The sequence below is a fragment of the Lissotriton vulgaris genome, chromosome 10 (assembly GCF_964263255.1).
Source record: "Lissotriton vulgaris chromosome 10, aLisVul1.2, whole genome shotgun sequence".
NCBI classification, from domain to species: domain Eukaryota; kingdom Metazoa; phylum Chordata; class Amphibia; order Caudata; family Salamandridae; genus Lissotriton; species Lissotriton vulgaris.
In genome coordinates this window covers 696,817,451-696,840,063 of record NC_141698.1, presented here as the reverse complement: position 1 = coordinate 696,840,063, position 22,613 = coordinate 696,817,451, and positions in this window count along the sequence as shown.

The window sequence follows — 22,613 nt, the reverse complement described above, 5'->3', positions numbered from 1 at the left end:
GCACATTTCGTAATACCATCATTCTTCCACACAGGAGATAGCAACTTGCAAATACCTTTCGCGCTAATATGTGCTAACCCATGCGCCATTGTCACAACGGCCAGCACATACGCATCAGGCAACAACCATCTTTTCTGATCCGACAAATCAATCCAACAACCATTCGCATCCAACCTTCCCGTACTTTCTTTCCACTTCGTCTTTTCAGTCTCGGTGGCCTCATTCTGAATTGCTTTCACACTCTCGATAGTGTCTTCACACATGCTCGATTCTGTAGGCCACCTAACCGAACTCGTCACATACATTCGAGTGCCAAGGTTCCGGGCAGTCTCCTTAGCAATATCATCAGCAAACGCGTTACCACGACCAACATCATCTGTCACCTTACGATGCGCACTACACTTAACAATCGCAACTTGCGTAGGCAAGGTCAACGCATCCAAAAGATCATTCACAAGCTGGCCATGCTGTATCTTCGTACCGTGCGATGTCAAGAAACCTCTCTCTCTCCACAATCGTCCAAAACTATGTGCAACACCGAACGCATATTGAGTCTCAGTAAACACATTCACACGTTTCCCTTTTGCTAACACACATGCTCTAGTAAGAGCAATCAGCTCTGCAGCTTGGGCAGAATTCTGATTCAACCTTGCAGTCTCAACAACAGTATTCAATGTTACAACAGCATAAGCAGTAGTCACATCGCCATTCGGCAATTTAAAACATGACCCATCCACATACCAAGTACCATCCGGATCCTTCAATGGGGTGTTTTTAAGGTCCACTCGACCTTTCGTTTCCTCTTCAGTCCTCAAGTAGCAGTCATGTTCTGCTACTTCATCTGACTCTGTGCTAATTGGTAACAAAGTTGCCTGGTTCAGAACGTTACAACGTTTTATCTGAATGTGGCTTGCCAAGAGCGTCAATTCGTACCCAGACAACCTCGCACTCGTCAAGTGCTGAGTTTTCGTTCGATTCAAAAGAGTATCGACTGCATGCGGAACCATCACCGTAAGCATATTATCCATGACCAATCCTGCTGATTGTCGGATGGAGACCGCAGCTGCCGCTGTTGCTCGTAAACAACTCGGCAATGCTCTAGCTACTGGGTCCAAGGTCGAGGAAAAATATGCACATGGACGTTGCTTACCACCAAAAGGTTGCGTTAAGACACTCAAAGCACAACCTTCCCTTTCGTGAACATATAATGTAAACGGCTTACTGTAGTCAGGAGTACCTAACACAGGAGCCGAACACAATGAATCACGCAGTTCAGAAAAACTTTTCTGACATTCTTCCGTCCATGGTAAAGGAGTTGAAACATCCTTGCACGTAAGAGCCACCAGTGGTTTCGCTAGCAATGAAAAATTAGGAATCCATTGCCTGCAGTACGACGTGATACCTAGAAAGGCACGCACATCTCTTTGGGTCTTTGGCACAGCCATTCGCGCAATCGCTGCAATTCTCTCTGGGGTCAATCTCCTTCCCTCCTTTGACAATAAGTGACCTAGATAGGTAACTTCTTGACAACAATATTGGAGTTTAGAAGGTGACACCTTGTGATTTAGCTCACAGAGATGTTGCAGCAACGACACCGTAGCAATTTTGCAAATGTCCTTAGTATCGGCAGCCACCAATAAGTCGTCAACGTATTGGATTAAGGCCGCACCGACCGGCAACCTAAATGCATCCAATTGACCCTTCAAGGCTTGGCTGTAAATAGATGGACTTTCACAGTAGCCCTGAGGAGCGCGTTTGAACCGGAAGCTGCGTCCACCGAGAGAGAAACCGAAAAGGTCCCTGCTCTCTTCGGCAATCGGGATGCTGAAAAACGCATTTTTCAAGTCAATCACCGAAAACCATGAAGCAGAAGCTGGAATCAGAGTCAGTAGCGCCGTGATGTCAGGCACAACAGGAAATTGAGGAACCACAATTTTATTCACCTCCCGTAAATCGATAACAAAACGATAAACAGGCGGCTTTGAAGGATCTGTACGTTTAAGAATGGGCAGCACAGGGCTGTTGCACACGTTTCCCCGAGTCTCTTCAATAACATCTTTCTCGATCAAATCATAGATGATCGCTAACAGTGCTCGTTCACCATCAAGGGAGATACGATATTGGGGAATACGTGGCAATCGCACATTAGATTTCAGCTGTACGACATAAGGGGAGATATCAAGTAGGCCCACGTCATTTGGACCAGTTGCCCACAAAGACGCAGGAAGAGAACTCAATTCCGGTGGGAGCTTATCGAGGGACAAGTACATAGGAGAGACAACCCTCTCTCCTAACGTAAGCTTTACACCCGCAGGAGAACAATACAAAGTTGCGTACAAACGTTTAAGCAAATCCAGACCCAAAAGATTTTCACCACAACCCGTAGTCAAAATCAACGGAGCTTCTAGCTCTCGTGGCCCAATTTTAAGGGGCAAAGGGCGCGAAACTGGATTGCTAACGGGGGCGCCAGAGAATCCAACGGAAACATTTGTTAAGCCAGACAAAGGTGCGCCAGGGAGTTTCGAATGCATGATAGAACTTTTCGCTGCACCAGTGTCCAACAGAAAAGGCTGAACGACGCCCGATGTAGCAACTGCGACGTAAGGCCCTCTCTGATCAACCGGAACTGATACCACTCCCTCTCCTTGTCTATGGCTGTCCTAGTAATTACTGTCGTCAGTTCCCTGATCGACGTAATAATCGTCTACATTGTACTGCGCAGATCGTCCTTGCGATGATCCACGTTGATCGAAACAATTATTAGAATTAGATGAGTTATCTGGGCGATCAGTCTGAGAACCACGACCTCTACCACGTGATGTCTGCTGCGAACCACCACGACCTCCTCTAGATGAGTGACCACTATTACGTTCATTTAGAACAGGGCAATTGAATTTAATGTGTCCCTCCTGTCTACAATAAGCACATTGATTGTACCCTAACGAGGATCTTTGGGAGGAGGAATCATTACGGGTTTGGGATCTGTTCGATTGTGGCTGTGACCTATTCTGTTGTGAATTATTCTGATTTGACCGCGGAGGATACGCTTGTTGCAACAACACTTTAGTTTTGAGCTCTTTCGTCTTTTTATCAACACGGTCATTCTCTTCTTTCTCCCTATTCTCATAATATTGTGCCGTAGCCAATATCTGAGCCGAAGTAGAAACGGCCCATGCACTTTCTGAATTCCTCAATTTATTGCTCAAATCGGGCAATAAATTCGAGACAAATTTGTCCACAAACAATCTCTGACCACCCTCAGTGCCCATATCCTGACCACTATGGTCGATGAATGCCTCCTCAAACCTCGTAAAGAAGTCGGAAACACTCTCATCTTTCTTTTGCTTACAAGCTGACAATTTGTCCCAGTTCACCTTCATAGCTGGCATAAGAGTTTTCATTAGCGTAATAATCCTTTGAGGAAGGTCAAGAATCAACTGGTCGGGTTTAGTAGCAGCTACTTGTCCGGCGTCTGCCGCTACAATGGCAGCCCAAGCACCACCTAATTCAGCCGGATGATTTTCCTGTCGAATCTTTGCCCATACCGGTTGCGGCACGACATTGCCGAACAACATGTCGATATCGGCAAGATTCATTACCGTAGCATCTACAAGCTGTGATAATTCTTTGTAATACCCTGTAGGATTCTTGCGTGGATCAGGCAAAAATTGCTTCACCTGTAACACTTCCGAGCGTTTCCATGGGAGATGTATCCACACTTTCTGGAAGTGCTCCAATGTCGGAGGTTGAGCATTAGGATTAGCTGGTATCCAGACCGGCGGAACTTCACGCATAGGATATTGGCCAGAACCGTCTGGTTGTTTTTCAATATCCTCAACAAACAATGCATGAGGGATTGGAGCGGGACGAAGAGATAGCAATCGTTCAACAGCACGTCGAACGTTAGTATCCACTATCAGTCCATTTGCGAACTGAAGCTGGAGATCAGACAGAGCGGTGAGCACCTCGTCAGGTGCATCAACCGCTATTTGATCATAAAGGTACTTACACATTTCGTTAAACACATATCTCTGGGTTGGTATATTGAATTGACAAAATGTTTCGAGAACAACACGGGGTGGACATCTAACAGGATTTACCATCCAACCCATCGCCATATTATATAGCGCAACGCGTTCTCTGTTTCCAGGGAGCTGACTACGTCTTTGAGGACCATCAGAACCAGCGGACCCATGAGCAGGTCCGAGCGAATGAAAGAAACTAGCCGCAAGAGGAGAATTGCGACTACGAGTAGAGGGAGAAGTATAAGACACAGGGCTAACAAGAGAAGGAGTAGAAACAGTAGCAACAACAGGAGTTAACAAAACAGGAGCAGTAGCAGTAGCGGGAGCAGGAGTATGTGGAAGCGGAGGAGCAGTAGGTATAGAAACAGACAAAGGAGCAGGAACAGTCGGAAGAACGGGTGCAGGTTGAGGAACAGGCAAAGGAGGAATAGGCGGAAGAATAGGTACGGCAGGGACCACAGGAGCTGCGGTACCCTGTACGTACGGAGGTGGCGACTTCATAAGATAAGACATTAAGGGATCCTCAACTGGCTCTTCCTTCTTTTCCGACTCCGTAGGCAAAGCGGGGTAACATTTATCTACAGTCATACGCTGTAATCGGTCAAACACTTCCTTATCCTTAACCTCCTTATCTCGCTGAAATTGCTCTGCTTTCTTCTCTATGGTAGCAACATTATCTCGCTGAGTACGTTTAGTCTGTCTGATTTCTTTCTGTCGGGCTTCTTTGCGCCACAACCGGAAGGCATCAAACATGGCCGGCCTTGACTTTCGTTCGAACAGTTTAATCTCTAGGTTATCTAAGATCGGAGCTTCGAGGCTACCATGAGGTGGCCAGCGAAGGTCGCCGTCCTTTTTTGTGTATTTAATCCAGTAATCGTTAAAGGTAATTGGGCCTAGCCCATGCTTACTATAGAGCTCATACGTGGGAGTTCCAACCGGAGGTATCGGACACGAGTCCTCCAATCGGGAATCCGTACCACAAGGTCTGAAACAACTAAACAAAGTACTACGACCAGGCATCTTGCACACTAGCCGAGTTTCACAAACTTCAAGGGTTACGGGATTTACCAAGTCCCAGCAAAGAACAAAACCCTCGGTTTTTGGCGGCTGCAGTCGTCAAACAACACAACAAAGTACGCTAGCAAAGTGTCACCGACAAAAACACTCACACAGCGCTAACAACAAGAACACTCGCTAAAGTGTCAACAACCAAGAACTATGGGAGCGACCCACAAATACTTAACTCAAAAATCGATGGCGTCACCAGGAAGGCCCGTCAATCGTCTCGCTATACCAAGGTCTACGCCAGGCGCCAAAACAGGTCTACAGTCAGGGCAGCAGTCCGTCGCAGCCGTCCGGAGGCGGGAATCTTCGCGGGAAAAGTCTTCGGGCCACTTATTTCGACAACAGGATCGATGAAGCGGAGTGCACCTTCCCTCGGAGATTTCACACGAAGTTCCTCACGATCGTCGGGCTTGGACCGGTACCACTGATGCAGCCCCACGTTGGGCGCCAACTGAAGGACTGGGTTCTTTAAGACCCAGCGGTGCCAGGGCACAACACCTGAAACCTTCGTGGGTAACCTGCTCCGGCGTACGAGTGACAGAGACACGGGACACTTCCTTCGACGTCAAAGATTCAAGGTTTTATTTGCTGCAGGGAACACAGAGATCACGACAAGTACACCACGTGCAACTTGGGGAGACTGCTTCAAATTGGTTCTGTGGATCGCTCCTTTTATACAGTTTTTACCCATAGGATAACATTGAACACAAAAGTTTACAACCCGGTTCCCATCATTATCCCCCAGAGGGGTCGCTTTGGTCACTTTGAAACACATGAGGTCCGGAACATAAGTGCGGAAACATTTGGCGGTTCCCAACTGTAAAAACCATCTTCCCACTATTAGTGAATTCCAATCAGCAGTAAAACAGATCGAAATAGGAACAAAGACAGGTGCAGAGGAAGACGGAGACAGTGGGGAGATCGGAAAGGGTGTAAAAGGGGAGGTATCGGGAAACACGAGATACAGGCATCAAAGGGACGTGCCTAATGAGATGCACGGCTGAGACAATAAGTCCGTGCGGCAAGATGAGCCTCGAGCGGCGCCATCTGCCTTACAGTAGCAACCCCCTCGTAATAAAGACACTCACAAAGAACATGTGTCTTCCGCAAATATCTTGGGAGTCCCAGGGTCGCGAAGCGGACATCGTCCGTTCGCTGGCTACTTGAGGGCAAGAGACAAAATGGATGCCGTATCTAAGATGGAACCCGTGGGTACAGATGAAAAACCCACATAACAAACGAACGGTTTAAGTTAGCACAGCGAAACTGCGCACACTTACTAAACTCGTCATTTGCGGTTCATAGATACCAGACTCGACCATATTCGTATGAGTCGAAAAACACCACTTACAATTGTCACGGAACCTCAGAAGGGGGGTTCAGATTGCTATGCTACAGGAAACTCATCTAACCAAAAAAGAGTGCGCTGCATTGCAAAAAAGATGGCGGGCCAGGTGTTTGGCACCACTTACTCAGCGTATGCCAGGGGGGTGCTGATCTGGGTGAGGGCGGGGATACCATTTCAAGTGCTGAATCAAGTGGTGGACCCTGATGGTCGGTTCGTGGCGGTGGAGGGGAGGCTGTATGGAAGGGACGTGGTTCTCTGCTGTGTGTATGCGCCTAACACTGATCAGGCTCGATACTTTGATGGCCTCTCTGGGTCCTTGGCCTCTTTCCTGGCGGGCCCGGTAGTGTTAGGGGGGGACTTTAATTCGATCACGGATGTGGCTCTGGATAGGTCCCATCCCCCTCTGGTAGACTCCCCTGTGCGCAGGTTGGCCATGCACAGGAAGGATTGGCAGGACAGGTGGGGGTTGCTGGATGTTTGGCGGGAGCAGCACAGAGACACCAGGGATTATTCCTTTTACTCGGCTCTCCACGATCTGCATGTCAGGATAGACTTGGTGCTCTGCGGTGGGTCCCTAGCCCCATTGATTTCCCATACGGAGTACTTGGCTAGGACCATCTCGGATCATAACCCCCTATTGGTACACATTCAGTGGCAGCGGGAGCGCTCAGTGATACCAACATGGCGGCTCCGGCCGGAGACGCTGGAGGATTCAGTATTCAGCGACGCGGTCCAGCAAGGCATTGTCAGCTATTTTTGTGAGAATGAGGGCACGGCCACGAGTAGGTCCACTGAATGGGATGCAATGAAAGTGGTGGTGAGAGGGGTGTGTTTGGGTAGGTTTTCGAATGCTCGTACGACTGTGGTGAATGCACTCATGAAAGCGGAAGAGACTTTGAGGGATTTGGAACGCCGCAGGCCAGCCAGGCCAGACTTACAGACCCAGTTATTGGAAGCGAAGGAACTGGTCGCCACCGAGACAGAACGGTTGCGGTGTTACGACTACAGGCAGTACGTCGTCAGAGCGCATGCTGAGAGGGACAAGGTGGGCACCCTCTTGGCCAGACTAGCTAACCCGGAACTTAGGGGCTGCCCGGTCCTTAGCATTAACAATGCCAGGGGGGAGATGGTGTACTCCCAGGCAGCGGTGTTGGAGTGTTTCCGGGAGTACTATCAGGAATTATACCAGAGTCAGCTGGGAGTGGAGGTCCAGGAAATAGCAGAATATCTAGGGGAGAGGCAGCTTCCGGTCCTAGACGAAGAGGACGCAAAGGAGCTGGGCGGCCCGATCACGCTCACTGAAATACGGGTGGCCATCAAACATATGGCTCGTAATAAAACGCCAGGGGTGGACGGATTGCCGATTGAATTTTATCAACAGTATATCGACAGCCTGGCTCCCAGGCTTCTGGTGGTGTACACGGAAGCTTATGAGGCAGGGGGACTGCCTGGGTCCATGCGGGAGGCCTTGATTGTACCGCTCCTGAAGCCCGGCAGGGACGCAACGGATGTAAGGTCCTATCGCCCGCTATCCATGCTGACGGTGGATTATAAGATCCTGAACAGAATCCTAGCCACCAGACTGGCCCCACACATGACGGGCCTGGTGCACAGGGACCAGGCTGGGTTTATACCCACGAGGAGCACGGCACTGAATATTCGCCGCCTGGTGGGAATAATGGACGCCATCTTGGATGGGGAGGGGGCTCCAGCGGTCCTGTCAGTGGGCATCGAGAAGGCCTTTGATAGCTTAGAATGGTCTTTCCTGGATGGAGTGTTAGAAAGGTTTGGCATGGGAGAGGGGTTTCGCCGGTGGACGAGGGTCTTGTATACCTCGGCGACGGTGAGGGTGCCCTTGGGCGGTCTGGTGTCTGCGGCATACCCGGTGGGGAGGGGCACGCGACAGGGGTGCTCCCTATCCCCCCTATTGTTTGCTCTAGCGATGGAGCCTTTGGCGGTCCATGCGAGGTCGGGGGACAGATACGCGGGGATGGCCAGTGGCGGGCAGCTGCACTATATATCGTTATATGCGGATGACCTGCTCCTGTACCTCGACGACACGGCGCGGGCCCTGGAAGGAGCGATGGACCTGCTATCAGAGTTTGGCCGGCTATCGGGCCTTAAGGTCAACTGGGCGAAGACCTGTGTGTTTCCGCTGAGAGCGGAGTCGCCCGACCCTGGTCGCGATTTGGGGGTGGTCTGGGAGCCATCTTGCTTCACCTATCTAGGGGTACGCATCTATCACGCGACTGCAGATCTATTGGAGGGCAACATAGGTAGATGTGTCCGGGCACTGAGGGGCAGCATGTCCTTCTGGTCGACCCTCCCGCTGACGGTTCTGGGTAGGATCGCTCTTTTAAAGATGGTGGCGCTCCCCCGCTTCCTGTACTACTTCCGGACATTGCCCATCTGGATTCCTCAAGGGATCTTCAGAGACCTGAGGACAATGATTTTTGGGTTCCTATGGGGGCATGGCCGCCGTAGAGTGGCGCTGAGCACGCTACTTCGCCCCAAGATAGAAGGGGGTATGGCTGTGCCCGATTTCGAGCTATATTATTTGGCGGCGCAGTTGCAGGTTCTTACGCAGAACGTGGCTAGGGTGTTCAGGGGTCCAGAGGAGGACCGAGACCGGGGGATACCACGACATGTGCTGTCCTATATTGTCATGCAGCAGCGACTTGAGTTACGGGGCCTGACTATGGAGGAACAACACTCCGGCTGTGCTGGCAGAGGAGCCTTAGGAGAGCGAAGGCGACGCGGCCCTATGCACCGGAGATCCCGATCGGCATGCTGACGGCACTGCTGCACGGGGGAGATTGGTCACCATTGCTGGATTGGGAGGAGGCGGGCCTACAGGTGGTGGGTGACCTGTACATCGATGGGACTCTGGCACCGTTCGGAGCGCTTCGGGAACAGTTCGGGCTGCCCGACGGAGGGTTCCTCCTGTACGCGGCGGTGGTGGCTGCTATACAGAAGCACTGGAAGGGGGGACTCATGGAACCGACCACGACTATGGCGTGCCAGTATGTGGTAATGGCGGCGGGCACGTTCAAGGCTGTGACGTGCCTCCATAATAGGATGCTGAATGAGGGACTGGAACCGCTCCAGGGGCTCAAGGCTAAATGGGAGGAGAGTGTGGGCCGGCCTATTCCGGACACGGCGTGGGGACACATCTTGCGGCGCACGTGGAAAGGCACGAGAAATGCGCGCTTCCAGCAAGTGCATTTCTATGTGCTCCATAGGGCCTACTTAACCCCCGAGAAGATACAGCGGTACTTCCAGGTGCCGGACGCCCGATGCCCGCGGTGTTCATCTCCGGGAGCGGACATGGATCATCTGCTCTGGGGGTGCTCGCACTTGGAGGCCTACTGGGCGGAGGTGGGGGACCTTCTAAACGATCTGACTGATAGGGAAGTGGAATTCGATATGGCGGCATGCTTGTTGCTCTGGTTCCCGCACACCAAACACACCAAGGTGACAAGCAAATTTATTGACCTGGGTCTGATACTGGCGCAAAGAGAAATAACGTGGCATTGGAAGTCAAGGGGTGGGCCGTCACTGCGGCGATGGAAGAATGAATTGCTGCGGTGGTCTGAATGCGAGAGTGTGCTCCGGATGAGGCAGGCTGTTAAGCTTGGGAATGAGAAAGCTTTGGATGTAGCGCGTGCGTGGGAGCTGGTGGTGCAGGCTTTGCGTGATTCTTTGGTGGAGGATGAGGACGGTGGAGATTAAGCCAGCGGACACTGCGGGGCGAACGCAAACAGAATTGCACATTATGCTGTGGTGGACCCATCCAACACGTCGGGACGAGGCATACACCTTTAGCAGTTGCCAGGGGGGGGGGGGCTTTGGGGGGGTAAGTTAGTGGGAGTTTGGGGTGGGACGGAAGCCGAATAGCTGGTCGTCTGCTAGGGCGCCTTGAGTTCAGTAGACCGGTAGGGTGGGGCGCGGAGCGAGGAATGGCTGGGGGGAGCGGCCAGGCATGATAGACCTACAGCGCTTGGGGTAGCTCCCGACAGGGACAGTACCACTGATTACACAACAGGGATGGCTGACGGTAGTAATGTTGAGGGTGGGGGGGTAAAAGCAGATACGTAAAATGACATATCAATCATGGTCCCTATGGGACGCGCACTGTGATGTTTTCCTACTGAAGTGGAGTATTATGCCACCCGGCCTCCGGGATGCGGGCTGAATGGCTGTGTACGATGTACGTTTAATTATTGACCGGGGGGGATGTCACGAGTGGACTGGTTGACTAACTGTATTCTGTGGTTTCTAATTCTGCAATAAAAACAAATTTAAAAAAAAAAAAAGAAAAAGAAATGTGGACATGCATAGATATGTGCATGCACCACAGTTAGGATATAGGGCGCATCACACATTACAATTCTGATGTTCATTCCGCAAAGTACAGTGCACCATAATCCATTACATGATTATCCTGTGTAGGGATCACTCAAATTCACCAAACACTAGCATGTTTTCACTGTGGGACTCAGAGGCACATTGTAGCCAATAGAAATTCAAAGAATGAAGTTGAACAGTGTAAAACAATTGTTTTGAAATAGTGACCTGATCCTCTGGTGATAGCAGCAGACTCAGGAGGCAAATGAGGTTTGTTTTCAAATGACACTGTACATGTACACCATATACATGGTCTTCCGCATGCATGCACATAGCCATCGGACCGCAACGAAGGTATGGCTGTGTCTGCCGTGGATGCAACTGTCCACCACAAGGTAAACTTCTGCCAGTAGTGGTCATTCCAAATGTCCTAGATTTGAGGTCAGGCATCTACCATTTTAGCGGTTGGAACGACAGTTTGGGGGATTGTGAAGTCAGTCACTACTACAAGAAATGAGGGCTAACCTGTTTACATGTGAAAAACTCCCTTTTCATATAATACCCAGTACAAAAATCATCTGTGTTGTGCATTACTGTGCATGAATGCAAAATGCGCACGATGCACTGTACGCACTGCTTGGCTGTTTTGTGGCCTAAAATGTCATGAAAACCTCAGGTTTTTTTTGTATTTTTTTTACCAGCGCCCTATACCTATCCTGTTGAAGGCGAACTATTTGGAGTGCCTCAGGTGTAATAGCTGTTTCTAGTTCTTGTTCTAGTTGTTAAATCTCCACCTCAGCATCTGAAATATCTTTGTGTCTCTCCTTTTTTATCCCTGATATTAAAGATAGTGCTTGACCACAGATCACTGTTTTAAAGGCATCCCATAATGTTTGGGGAGATTCCACCGTTCCCTCGTTCTCTTGGAAAAAGTCGTCGATGGATTTGATCAGGTCTTTACGAATTTTCGGGTCCCATAGATACCACAGGTTGATGGGGCAATTCTCCCAACCTGAGCTCGGCTAAGGATTATGTGTACCCACAATGAGGAATGATTGGAGATGCCCCTAGCTAAATGTCTAATTTTATGAGTATGTGCAATTCGTGGTGCAGGGTCTATAATGTAGTCTAGGTGGGAGAGACTATTTTGTGCACCACAGTGTAACGTATGTTGTACTATATCTGAATTATAAGCCCTCCACCCATCGATAAGTCCCATGTCCTCAAGAAAGTGAGAAAAACAGCATGACGACTGTCCAATCACATGGGTGTGTGGAGATCTAGTGTGCCTGAGATCACAGAGTTGAAATCCCCCCGAGTACTAGCAACCCATCTGGTAGAGCCAGCAAAATAGCGCTGAGGTCTCTAAATGTGGTGGCCTTTAGACCTGGTGGAATGAAGATTGAAATAAGAGTAATGGTCTGACCCTCCCATGTACCCGTGACCCCAGTGTACCTGCCCCGATCATCAGTACAAGTGGAATTTACTGTTAGAGGGAATGATTTCTTCATCATAATACCCACCCCACATGAATTAGATGTGAAGCCAGCATGTGCAATCATCTTGTAGCCCCATCTGTGCATAACCTAGAAGACTTCCCAACCAAGGGTGTTTCTTGAAGCATGACAATGTCAGGTTTAAGTCGTCTAATGTGTTGGAGAACCACACCACGTTTGATCTTGTCCCCAAGCCCGTTAACATCTCAACTTAATATTTTAGCATTCTTGTCCCATTGCGCATACATTAATTCTGAAATAGGTTTCTGTGTCTTCTACAACAAGGTCAGTATGTACTATCAACGAAAAACCCACAACATTAATCAAACAATAACCCATAACCCAATGCAGTCCCCTAGCCCAACTAGCCCCACCCTGATTCCCTGCACTCTGGGCGTAGAACTGCCCATTTAAACTTGCAGACTGCCTGTCGCCCTATTTGTGAACTAAAGGAAGACAAAAGGGGGATGCATCACCCCTCCCCAATTTCTGTAATGTAGAACCCAAGCAAATCACCTCCTACTAGCATGGTGATCAATCGGCAGAAGAGGACCCCAACTCAAGTCAAGCTGCCACTGGTCTCATATGAGTACACAACACAGGCGGGGATTCAGTATTGGCAAAAGGTGTGTCAAGCAAACGCTTATGACCCCCTTAGTTTCCTTGCCAGGCATCTGGATGGTCTCCCCGGCTATTGTGTCCAAAATCGCAGTCTATCTGGCTGCCCGCCCCCCTGCTTCCACTCTCAGTTTTGCTGGGAAGAGCATTGCATATTTGAATCCTCGGTCTCTGAGTTTCTTCTAGACCATCAGTAATGACCTTCTCTGCCTCTGTACCATCTGAGTGAAGTCCAGAAAGAAGGTTATTTCAGCATTTTCATAGCGGAGGGGGGAGGTCATTCTGCCATTTTGGAGGATCACATCTCTGTCTCTGAAATTTAACACTCATGCTAGCATTAGACACGGAGGGGCCCCCGGTTTCGGACGATCTCCCGGGACTCTGTACGCCCTTTCTACTACAAAGAATTTACTGCGGCCTTTTGGTTACAGGTATTTAGGATGAGTTCTTCAAAAAACAGGTCCGGTGACTGTCCCTCCACCCTTTCAAGGACCCCCAGTATTCGTATGTTGTTTCTCCTGAGACGCCCATCATAATCGTCCAATTTGTGCTCAGTGAATTTACAGAATGATTGCAGATCTTGGATGTTTCCCTGAAGATGTGTCACTTCCTCCACAAGACTCGCCGTGGTAATTTCCACTTGTTTGACCTTCTCAGCGGCTTTGGTGAGGTCAGCCCAGATGAGATTCATTTCAATAGAGAGAGTGTCCATGTTATGTTCAAAGGAGGTTCTAATTCCTGCAATCAGCTCCATGACATCCTTCAGTGTAAGGTCTTGGCTATCCCCTCCAGGTTCACCCATGGATTTGTTTCTCGGGGGTAGGTCTTGAGGTGCATCTTTGAGGATAGTGCAACAATCCAGTTTATTTGATTGGACCGTTTTGGGGCCCTTTGCACCTGTTATCTTGGATTTCTCCAAGCTTGCCATTTGGTGGGTTTCAGGCCACGGCAGGTCAGACCCCCCTCCTCGCTGTGTGATGTAGTTCGATGGGTGTGATTCGCCGTCTCCCAAACTTGATTTATTTATGTGTTTTTATATAGCGCTGACTTTACCCGAAGGTGTCAGTGGACTTCACAATAGGAACGTTAATGAGACATGAGGAGAAAATACAAGTGAACAAATTACAAAAGCAAACGTTCAGTTACATGAGGTAAAAGTGACAATTGTGAGCAAACAAAATAAAAGAGGTAGCAAACGGTGCAATACAGGAGGAACAAAGTGACATGTGTGCAAGTTACAAAGGCGTACAAAGTACAAGTAGAGGTATAATACTGCAATAAATGGCAGACAATCAAACACAAGAACAAAACGTTACGTAGGCAATGGTGGCACTTGTGCAAGTATCTAAAGCAACCAAAATGTAGGAGGTAGCAAACAGTGTGTTACAAGAGAAAAGTGACGTATGCATGTTACAATAGAGTACCAGACACAGGTAGAAGGATAATACTTCAATAAATGGAAGACCACTCAACACCACTCAAACCACAAGAACACACTGGGAAGGCACTTCCATAGTCATGGAAAATAGAATATCCTATAATGGAAGGTCTTCTTTCAGATAATGGAGAGGGCGAGTATTATATTTGGAAGTGTCTTTTAAGGAGGAGAACTTTGAGGTCAGTTTTGAAGGCCTGGGAGGAGGTGGTGGTCTGGAGCTGCGGCGAAAGTGAGTTCCAGATTCTCACTGCGTTGCCTGAAAAGGATTGGGCCATCGATCTTTCCTTCTTGAAAGTGGGAAGTTCAAGCAGTAGATTTTCTGCATTATTTGGGCCCGAGGGCTGGCGTTCGGTTCCGGCTATCGGTGGGGTCTCTCAGAACCGACCGATGCAGTCACTTACAGCAGTGTATCGGGAACCCCAATGATACACAATCTCAAGCCCACATGGGGTCACACGCGGAGGGGCTCAATGGGATTCGGGCAAGTCCAGTTCTTCCCAGGGTCCTCTGGCCAAGGGGTTTTTATGCGTCCTCTACCAATGTCGCTACACCAGGGGTGGAAGATCCACAGTCATACACCCGCCCCACTGTAAAATGTGGGGGGGCGGTGAATTTATGGCAAGTAAAAGAGGGGGGATGTGGGAGGGGAGAGAGAGCGCCACTCCCCAGTCTCCGATGTTGGCCCCCCGTTCCTCCTTACTGCCTCTGTTCCGTTGTCAGAGGATTAATCACCGCTGCCTAGGCCCACTGGTATTCCGTTTTTAAGTCGCCCCGCAATCTGGCATCAGCGGGAGTCTCCCGCAACATTGAGTGCTGCACCGCCCAGGAGATGATGAAGGTCCGCCAAGCGTTTTGGGCGGGGAAAGTGTCTCCACTGGGTAGACCGAGCGGGACCCCAGTCTTGCGTTGGGATGTGGCCGCCTTCACTCGCTCCAATCCCAGCCTCCACCAGCACTTTAGGCCCAGGTCCGGGTGGATGCAAAGGCCCCAATCAGCTGGGGCTCGTAGCTCTGGCACCAGAACGCTGCCGAAGATGGGAATGCCCAGATGAGACTCCGCGCCCCTTCTGGTTCGTGGTTTCAAGCTTGGGTTGCGGATAAGTGTGCCGGATAGTTGCGGGGATGACAGCGAGGATGGAGCCTGTGGTTTAAGCGGTCATTACGCTTTGCCGCTCAGCCATGCCCTTAAAACCTCAGTTTTATGCAACTTTAACATTTCGGAATTGTTGATGTACCCATTTACATTACGGAGGCATGTGAAGGCCACATTGCGGATTATTGGTGGATGATGAACGGTAGACAATGATAATGTAAATAATATGTAATACTTCATGAAGCCGTTATGTTATGTCACATGAGTTTTGGCTTACTCTTCATGTATGTTACTCTGGCCACTGTGACCAATGTACAAATTTATGTTTACTCCTCACATAGGTACCCTGGGAGAGGGAGGAGACTCAAGTGCACCACCCAGTTCCAGACCTTCAGACCATGGAAGAAAGAAATGTGATGAAGAAATTCATTTGAATAGGTGAACAATACCAGATTTATGTAATCAGTTGGAGCCTTTCCTCCTTCTTCAAAGCACTTATACTACATCTCTCACACCAATTGTGAGACTTACTTCAGTCTTGCATTTTCTGGTCACAGGTTCCTTTCAATTCACTGTGGCTATTTCTGGTGCTATGTTACAACCAATGGTCATTTGTGTACTACTAGATGTCCTTTCAGCAATGATGATACCCATAGACAGCTACATCTAGTGCCCAACAACTGGGGATTTAGGCGCTGTGAAGGGGGATTTCTATGAATTTGGTTGCATTCTAAATGTGGTTTGATCCATTGATGACACCTATATTGCTTTAGTACCACTGCACACAAGGGAACAAGTGTACCATAACAGGAAGCACTATCAATATGGAAGTGTCTGCTTACCAGGTTTCTTTATCTCAAACATCTGTGCCCAGATCCAAGAATCTGCACATGATTCCATCATATTGCCGAACAGTACCATACCCCAGCTGATATCACAACTACTACCAGAGAGGGCCTGGCTTGCTGGTAAGTTTTTTTCTGCCCTAACTTGGTATGATCTGAAAGTGTGTAACTCATTGTTGAACTTCTGTCTGTGTTCCATCTAGGAGATTCAGCTTATCCCAAATGGCCATGGTTGTTGGCACCGCTGACAATTTCAACTACGCCAGAGGTAGTCTACTTCAATGAGGACCATGGAAGAACATGGTAGCCAGTGGAGCGAGCTTTTGGGCTCCTGAAGGTCAGATTCAGATTTCTGGACATAAGTGGGGGAGTCCTCCTCTATTAGCCTGGGAAGTTGTGTCAAATCACTGTGGCATGCTGCATGCTCAACAACATTGCCCTGCAACTTAACACCCCTTATATCGCAGAGGAGAAAGACCCTGAAGAGCCACTGGGTAAAGAACCTGGCATTTCAAATGAAGATGATGGTGGTGAAAAGGAAGGAGCTGACTTGCGTCAAGATGTCAATTTCTGCTTCTAATGAGTGTAAGAATGGTACGAGATGTCATGACTTTGAATATCATAGCAACTCTTGTTGTGATGATGTGAGGAGAATGCTTATGAAATATACAAGAAATATATAGCTCTGGCAAAACCTTGTGAAATGTGTTTACTTTATTAGTGTAGCTTTGTTCAGCTTTGAATGTTGTCATGATCTGTGTTCTCTAGAAGTGTTCTATGTGAATTGTGCCATATATATGGTGTTATAGGTAATCTCTTTGTTTTGTTCCATTTTAGATATCTTCGTCATGGCATCTTCATTTGGACATGTCAGAGTTGTGATATTAGCAGGTACATGGTGCTGTTCAGACGCATGAAGTTGACAAGGATTGTTTTTGGGGAATGTCTGTCACAGACATTGGGTGTACAAAACCTGTACAACGTCAGCTTGCAAATAGATAGGATGGAAGTTGCAAGGTTTTCATTGGACATGTTCCTTGTGGTAAGGTGATCCTAATGCAATATGTGTGCCATCATTTGCTCCAACACAATGTCATTTTGAGTCCAAACCATGCTATTCTGCCTTCACATTGGCTAAGACCTCATTGTGTAATAATTAGATGTAGCTATTGATGTGTCTCCTTAATGTAGGCCAAAGTACTTGTGACACATCACTGAGCTTTGTTTGTGACATTCCACCAGATGCAGCAACATTGAATTGGAATGAGCCTGTGATTCAACCACTGTTGAATTGCCATGTGTCTGTTCATTATTTCAAATGATGTGGGTTTCCTTTTGTGAGGTAGGCGATATGGCTAAAACTGATTACATAAACCTACTTTAATGTTGCCTATTCTATAGGACATTGTCTGATGTGTCCCCTCCTTCCATGTTGTTAAGGTATGCACCTGTAAATCTATTCATGGATACAGATTATTTGAGTTTTGTATGATTTGCTATGTTTCTGAAATAATGTCAGCCTATTTTTTTGGAGGGAAGTTTTATATAGCCGAACTCGTCCCGAAAGTAGCAGAGCGCTTTACATGAGCACCAGTTGCATTACAGGTGGGCAAAATTACAATTTTGGGCACAAGAAGATTACGTGGTATGCCCAGAATCACAGGATGATTATGCGTCCCTGCCGAGACTCAAATACAGTTCCCCACTTTCAAGGTCGACTGCTCTAACTGTTCGGCTGCATCCTCTCCCCAGTCTATGATTGAAACATAGGAATAAATATGGTATAAAACCAGACACCTATATGTATGTGTTGGTGTGGCATGGTTGTGATCCTAAGCTAAACATTGTGTACAATGCTTCATATCCATGCTTACACAAGTAGCTTGTTTTGGAATTGTAAAGTTTACATAGGAGTATATATACATAGTTAGATGTGTGAGATTCTACAGGAGGCAGTGAGTTTGTGACTACTGCATTTATTGCAGTGACTAAGGAGAAAATTAACAATGTGCAAAGCCAAACGGAGAAAACCAAAAGAGAAGAAGTCAGTCATAGTGAATGAAACCATAGTTGTAAATGCCAAAATGTCTGAAGTCCAAAATACTACTCCAAACAGAAATGGAAAAGAGTCCATAAATACTCCACAAAGTGAATGTGTTGCACACACTGGATGAAGTTAGGTGTGATGTTTCTTGCTGGTGGTGGTGGGTGTCTTGCCATCCTGACCTCATAGATCATTGAGTGGATGTCCCCTCCTTTTGAAGAGGGAGGATCTGCCGCTGCTGAGCCAGGGGTGTCTGAAGATGTGTCTTCCTCTGAAAGGACCTCCTTTATGTGGCTGCCACAGATGTTGATGTACTTGAACCACAGGAAGGGGTAGATGCAGGTGGAAAAGCCCTTCAGAGGGAGGTGTTGCTATCCTGCAGTACCCCAACTAGGGAGGCCATGTTGGTGTTGATTTTGGCCACCTCCTGGTATGTGACCCTCTGCAATTGCTTCCTCACCCAGATTTCTGTAAGGACCTGGCCCATTACACCTTGGGAGTCTTGACTGACAACCAAGACTTGGGTTATGGTGGCCTGGGTGTCAGTGGCCCCAGTGGGCTCACTCAGCGGCCCCACAGTTACCCTCTCATGAACCGTTTCCCAACAGACCGGTGCCCAGGGCCCAGACTGATCCGTCCCACTGGTTCCTTTGAGACTGGGGTTGTGTTTGCCACCTCAGAATCCAGGACTGAGGCCACAAGATGTTAGTTACTGTGCTACGTACACAGGTTTGGGGGCAGGGGTTGCCTGTGTTGTTGCAGCTGCGGTGGGAGTTGTTGTTTTGGACACAGTGAACGAGTAAGTTTATCCACGTCCACATCTTCAGGAGTGCTGTCATCACTGAGGGCTTGATTGTGGAGTGGTAGTCTGTTCGGTTGCCAAGTTCATGCTAGCTTCTCTGCCAGATCGACCTGTTGATTAATAGAAAACATTGTTATTGGTGGAAGTGTGCTACTACATCCACATGATTTTTGTCACAGTATATAGAGACCTATGATTCACAAAATAGGTAAAGATTACTATTGGGATCTGATTGCGTTGTATACAATACATGGAGTAGAATTGAGCAACTCATTGGAAATGCTGATATGTATCATTTTGGATCTAGGGCTAAACATGAAATCGCCCAAACATTTTATCCAACACGGTGTAAACGTAACATATGTGTGTCAAATGAAAATCATGTAATTGCATCTTTAGCACTATTATTCTTGTTTTGCTAAATGCATTCCTACTGATTTTATATGTCATTGAGCACGATTTACAGAATTCTTTTGCAATAACATCAATGAAGAAATGTGAGAAATGTTGCTTTTCCCCACATCCATGTCTACAAAAACAGTTTGCTCATATACACCCCTGTGTATGAGCAACTTAGATTTCATTCATTCAAATTAACCACACAATCTGGCCAGGATAGAGGGGTGTTGAATGCACAGCCAGAATATAACTGGATTCAGAGAGACGTTTCAGGGAACTCAACACTCTCCTTCAGTTTACAAAGGAAGTGTTCTCTGGCTTACGTTTGTCAGAGAAGAGAAAAAAATAATTGAGCAACCTCTCACACAACAAAGGGGACAGGGTTCTCGAAACCAGAAAATAATATATTTCTCTATGTAGCTATTTACTTTATTGTTCACCTTATCCTACTTTTATGCCTCAATAGTCCATGCACGGTATATCACTCTATACAACCTTGTCAGATCCATCAAACATTACTTGTACCTAGTATTATGTATTAGAATACATGAGATTCTGCAAACCTTGCAAAAAACCCATTTCTAATTTCTTTATAATCGGTGACTTGTGATGCACCCATGTCAGAAATCGACTGATGTCACAATGCCTGCTGCCAGAGCTAACAGCCAGGTGAAAGGCAGTTCAGGTCACGGAGTATAACTAAAGCAGGTGTGTAAAGAACAATACATTTGCTTAGCTTTCTTCTGCTGTGTTTTTAGCTGTACATTGACAAGAAGAAGAGAGATCTTAATAACACTATATTTATTTTTTGCAGTCCTTGGATAATTATAAACAAAAGCTAGACTCCTTTTGTAAATTTCTACTGCAGCTTTTTTTTTAAAACTTGTATTAAACTGCTTATATCTTTTTGCAATACATGTCTAACAGCTTTTTTGATCTGTTTAATTTTGGCTAGACATTCTATTTGTATTTATAATGTTTGTAAACATGCTCTCTCTTCAATATGAAAGAGCTATGCACCAGGGATTTAAGTGGTTTGAGGGTATGGTGAAACTGTGACCATGTATTATAAGGAATAAATAGAATCAATAAAACACATAGTACATCTAAGACAATGATAATATAGTAATAGAGACTTCGGTGGACCAAGACAGTTATTCTGTAAAGTGATGCGTGGTATATTAAGGAAAATAAAATCCACAATTTATATGCAATCAGATCATCAAACTTGATTGGAACTAAACATTGATTCTTAAAAGCGACACGTGACACATTAAAAGTGATGCAGAGAGATGATTTGGCAGTCGCACTCCTATTTTTCAATGGGTACCCAATTGAAATCCAATATTAGTAGTGTGAGGGTGTGTAATGGTGTTGCATCCTTGCTTTTCCACTGCTTGTTGTTTTACACTGCCTTACCTCATTGTGCTGGAACCTGGAATGTATGATGCGTGCCTGCATCTTACATCCTTGGTTCCAGATTCTTTCCCAACTGTATTATCTCCCTGTACCTTTTACTTATTGGATGTGCTGTGCTTCCTTCCATCATACCTGAAATAAAATACTATTTTTTTATAAAAGAAGCTTCTCACTTTTTTACACTGGCGACGAGGGACCCTCATTTACTTTCTGCCACATCTCTCCGAAGCACAGGAGCAGAAATCAGAAGAATCCGCGTTATCAGCCTCAAAAGTCCTTCTGGAGTGAAACGGAGTACTTCCTATTTATTTTCCTCCAAGTCCGGTGAAAATACGCTTAGTATTCAGCGTTTTAACTATTTTTATGCATTTCTTCGCTTTTTCTTCGTGAAAACGGCACTTGCTTACGTTAACAGATACCAACGCTTGGACCAATCAGCGTCTTCCAGCGGTTGTTGCTCCTGATTGGCTGCTGGGAATCAACCTCTATGACTCATCACGCGTCATCGCGTATGACTGCGCAGTGAATCCCAAGCCCTTGCGCTTCACGCAAGCCTGCTATCTTCGTTGCTATAGCAACCCAATCACCGAGTGAGTGCCACACAAAAGATTATTTCTTTTTACCGTGCAAGCGCATTTCCATTACTTCGCGCTAACTGAAAGGACAAAGGTACTGTTTTACACGCTCTCTCTTATTGCGTGTATTATTCCTACATTTATTATTTTGCGCATATTCTTTATTTTGGAGCGCTATTTCAGTGACTCGCTTTGGGCTCCAAACTGTTCCTTTATTACAATTTAACTGTTTTTGTGGAGTTGTCTATGGAAAGCTTCAGTACAAGTTCATTTTCCTTTCATTAGACTGCCATCTACTGGATATTTTTAGTATTTTTTTTGTTTAGTGTCATTTCTTAACAGCTATTTGGACAATTATTTTCATCTACTGCCAACATGCAATTTGATCCATCATCAACATTTTTACAGTCTAAGGGTGATCCACCCATCCCATGGACAAGATGGAAAGAGGAATTTTTCACATATCTCAAAGCCATGGATGGAGAGCGCATGTCTGCGGAAAGGAAGAAAAACATTTTTCTTCACTGTCTTGGCTCTGAAGGTCAGCCAGTTTTTAGAACTTTACCACCTGTGAGGTCTGGGGGTGATAGTAATGTTTATGATGAAGCAGTTTCTAGAATTGAAGGCAGGTTCAAGCCTGTCACTAGTGTCGCACTTAATAGGTTTAAATTTTATACCAGAATCCAAGATGAAAAAGAATGCTTTGATGATTTTCTTACAGCCTTACGTGCGTTATCTTTACATTGTAATTTTGGTCTTATGACAGACGAAATGATCAGAGATCAGATCATTGTACATGTAAAAAATAAGAAGGTTCAAGAGCAGTTGTGGATTTTGGGTGATCCTAGTTTGGAAATAGCGATCAGTACTGCTAAAGCTCTTGAACAGTCCGATAAATGGATAAAAACATTAGATAAAGCATCTACTGCCTCCACCTCCTCGACTAGTTCCACTTCTTCTAGCGAAGTTAGTGTTGTAAAACCCCAAGAACAAAGAAATGTTGTGCCTTCCAACAAGAATGATGGAAAAGCTAGACAATTCTATTGTTTTAGATGTGGAAACCCTGACCACAATGCTTCCTTTCCTCAATGTCCAGCTAT